The sequence below is a fragment of the Vitis vinifera genome, chromosome 5 (assembly GCF_030704535.1).
Source record: "Vitis vinifera cultivar Pinot Noir 40024 chromosome 5, ASM3070453v1".
In the NCBI taxonomy this organism is placed as follows: domain Eukaryota; kingdom Viridiplantae; phylum Streptophyta; class Magnoliopsida; order Vitales; family Vitaceae; genus Vitis; species Vitis vinifera.
Window position 1 is genome coordinate 9773460 of NC_081809.1, and position 3850 is coordinate 9777309.

A 3850-nucleotide genomic window follows, 5' to 3' on the forward strand; every position below is an offset into this window, starting at 1 on the left:
AGCTTATTCTTAACCCGCTACCTCCAGAGATGAAATATGCATGCCGGGAAGAAGATGAAGCAAAGATTGTATTGTCAAGTTGCCATCCCCAACAAATGTGAAAGGAGGAATTCATCTTCCTTGATCCACAACAAGCTTGACAAAACCGGTTTTTTGATGGACTTGGTCTTTCTAAAGACTATCAAGTCCATATCTTTTTGTTTTAGTTTTGAATTATTTTGATTTTGATTTCTCGCTTTAATTTCATTTTGGTTTGATTTAACTTAGATTTTTTTGATGATCGATTGCAGGGGGAGGGAGATTTCAAACAGAGGAGAAAATAGGATAGTTCACACCCTTGCCAAATTAGTTCGTACCCCTGCGAATTTTTCGCAAGGCATGTGAAATTTTCGCAGAGCAAAAAAAAAAAATCGCAATTTCGAATTTGCTGAAAATTATATGGGGTCTACGAACCCATTTCGCACACCCAAAGGCACTGTGTGAAAGCCAAAACGCCTTGCGAATCCTTCTGCCACCTTGCAATGCCCCACTTGAGGATGCATCATCTCCACCAGAGGCCCCCGCTACTTGATCATAGGACATCTCTTTATTCTATTGTATTTACATATTATATTAGTAGAGATTGTTCCTTGTTTTGATGCTTTATATTCTAGGATTGGATGTATTACTTGATCATATTTCATATTGTACTTTCTCAAATTAATATATAGACATCATTTTTTGTTATACTTAACATTTTTCTATTTCCTCTTCTCATGACTGTTTTGTTTTTTTTTTACTCATGTGGTTTCTCCTATACAACTCAGACTCCATGTCACTCAGGAAGTACCACTTCCTCCTTATATTTTCAATCGATCTTGACACATTGAGGACAATGTTGATCTTGGTTGGGGGGAGAGTTGAAGAAGTAAGTATTGTTAATAATGCTGAGTTATTTTGTTAATTTAGTACTTTTTGCTTAATTTTAAAATTTTTGCTTCATTTTAAAAGTTTTTACTCTACTCTCCATGATTATTAAGGAAAAATTCTCAAAATGAAATGGGAAAAATTGAATTCTTGTCTTTTTACTTGAATATTAGAGTCGTATTTTGCTTATCAAGGTTGATGAATTATTGAAACTCCTATTGATTTCAACCTTATTTTTTCCACTTTAATCTTACCACACAATGTGCACATTAGGTTCCAATTATAAGATGAAAAACTATCTCACCCCCTGAACTTAGGAAAATTTAGACTTGGTACTTTTGACCTCGTTTTAATAGTGTTGGGACACCTGATAAAAGGTCAATGAGCCTTTGAAAAAAAAAAAAAAAAAGAAAGAACAAAGTGTTATGCTTGCTTTGAAACTTGAGCAAGGTCCGAGGGGTATATGGTGAAAATCTTTAAAACCTGGTGCCTTAAGCCTTGATTGGTTGGGAGCCACCGACCTCAATGCTCGTTACAAGGGTGAATAGGTGGAGTTTAACATATTATAAGTGCTTGGGTATTAAATTTCAATTTCAAAAGTCCAGGATAAAATCTGAGGAGTTAGTCGTTGAAAGATCCTTAAAGCTTGATGCCCTAAACCTTGATTGGTTGAGAGTCATCGATGGATCCCCGTTACATGGACACTTTAGAAAACAATACCTTTAGCATTGCACTCCTACAATGAAAAAAATTGTGAAATAAAATAGGTGTGTTCTTAGCCTATTGAAGGTTGATCAGTTTGCTAAGATTTGAGAAAGAACTAGGTTGGGGGAGAGTATAGTTCGACATACTATCTTCGGAAACTAATAAATAACACTTAGATTTTTGTGGAAGAGTAAGGATTGAGCCTATGAGAGTGGAAATCCTTTTAATACTTAAATTTGCATAATGCCTACTCTTTATACATTGTAATTAGGAAAGAGATTTGATGACTCTTTTTGAAGGTTGGGTTTTGCCTCTTTGATGTTCCATGTGAGAGTATAATCCATATCTTGCCACTTGAAAATTTTTTGGAGTGATCAGCATGATTTTGTAAATTATTGTACTGTCTATTTTTCTTTTTTCTCTCCTTCATTGCTAAAGGACTAGCAATATGTCAGTTGGGGGGAGAGGTTCCGTTGTCGGGACTTGAACCTGGGTCTCTCGGGTGAGAGCTGAGTATCTTAACCAACTAGACTACAACGGAATGGTAGGATTCAATCCCCAGCAACAATGCCATTTGATTTGTCCCCAATTGGTGTACCTATTTGATTCAGTCCTCATACGGGAGTTATCTGATTACTACTCAAAAAGTGCTATTTGATAGCCTATAATTAATCCTTTTAAACACTTTTGAGTAGTAGTTTAGGCCTTTTAACTCAATTGGCATGTTAAGGATCCTTTAAAGCAATTTTGATCACTTTGTGTAAGTTTTGGTGTTTTTGTTAGTATTTTGATCACCAAAGCAAGTCAAGAATGAGGAGAACTATGAGGAATCTTGGGCAAAGTTGAGAAGTCATTTGCCAAGAGTGAATTCGGATTGCAAGGAGAAAAAGCAAAGAGAATCTGCCATAAAGCCTATTCTTGATGACAGTCGTAGCAGCCACTTTTGGAGCACTTTCTGAAGTCCAAATGATGCATGCTATATACCGTTTCAAAGCTCAGGAAGTCAACAATCCAATGCTTCAAACGGTGTGCAATTCGGAGTTGAAACGAAGAAGTTGCAGCCATTACAAGCCAGTCACTCCGAGCTGAAGGAAGCATTTTGCAAAGTGTTGCGAAATCACCCTTTTGTTGCGAAGTGATTTCGCAGCACTTTTGTACAGTAAGGTGTTTCTCCTTCTGACGATACACGAACCATGCCGCGAGAAGGGAGTTGGGAACCTCAAGGTGGAAGCCAACTTCGCAGCCCTGTGAAGATAGCTCGGTGTTGCGAATAATTTCGCAGCCCTCTTGGGTGTCTGCGAAATCTCGCAAACACCATTTTTCTCCTGCGAAATGGTTCCTGAAGCCTCCCGAAGCTTGCTACCGACATTGGGAGATATTTTCCATTAGATTTTTGTTGTCTAAATCCCAAAATACTCCTTGTAAACCACCAATTACATGATTCCTTAGTTTTTAAGTTAGTAAAAAGACTAAATATCTTTGTAACAATTAGTTTTATATTGGTTTGATATATATACCTCTCGGGAGCCTGTTCTAAAAGAAGAGTTCCTTCTGTAAAAGTTTGGTAAGCAAGTAAAGTCTATTTTCTTTCTACTGCCTTACCTTCTCACTTTGTATTTTCATTTTATTTCTAAGTTATGAATTCTCTGAGGAGTTTTCCCCAGAGAATGAGTAACTAATCCTCTAATTCCTTGGAGCTAAGGTTGCCGGGGAAGGTTCCAAGTGCAAGAATGCAAAGCTCTGTGGTTTTAGCTAGTAATGAAGAGGAAGTGAAATCCTTTAGTGATTTCTATGTTTTTAGTTAACTTAAAACACCTTGGAGTCACCTGGGCCAACACTTGGTAAGGCAAGTGATTTCCAACCATGGAAATGCACTAGTTTACCCCTTGCGAGCCTCTGGTAGGTGACTTCAGGGTAGGATTTTCTAGAATAGCCAACACTTGATAAGCTTTTGGACTCCTAGGAGACATCCATTAGTTATCTTTTGCGAGCTTTTGACGGGTAATCCAAGGTTAAAGATCACCTTGAATGGCTAAGGCTTAGTGAGAGGCTTAAACCATTGCAAGTTGCATCAGTGAGAGAATTAAAGTGAAATCTAATTGAAGGAGTCTCTGTACATCACCGGTTAGAGAATTGACTATATGTTGAATCTCTAATGCGAGGAAATGAACCATCTGACCAGAGCCGTGTCTTTTGCATGAGGAACCACCCCAGTGAACCTAATTCTCCAAGGAATGTT

General features: G+C 37.6%; 1 non-coding gene across 1 annotated transcript; it reads right to left on the reverse strand.

Moving 5' to 3' along the window:
• Positions 1 to 2079: 2079 nt before the first annotated feature.
• Positions 2080 to 2152, reverse strand: TRNAE-CUC (transfer RNA glutamic acid (anticodon CUC)). The gene has a single exon. It is a non-coding gene; the product is annotated as a tRNA-Glu (tRNA).
• Between the last annotated feature and the right edge of the window lie 1698 nt (positions 2153 to 3850).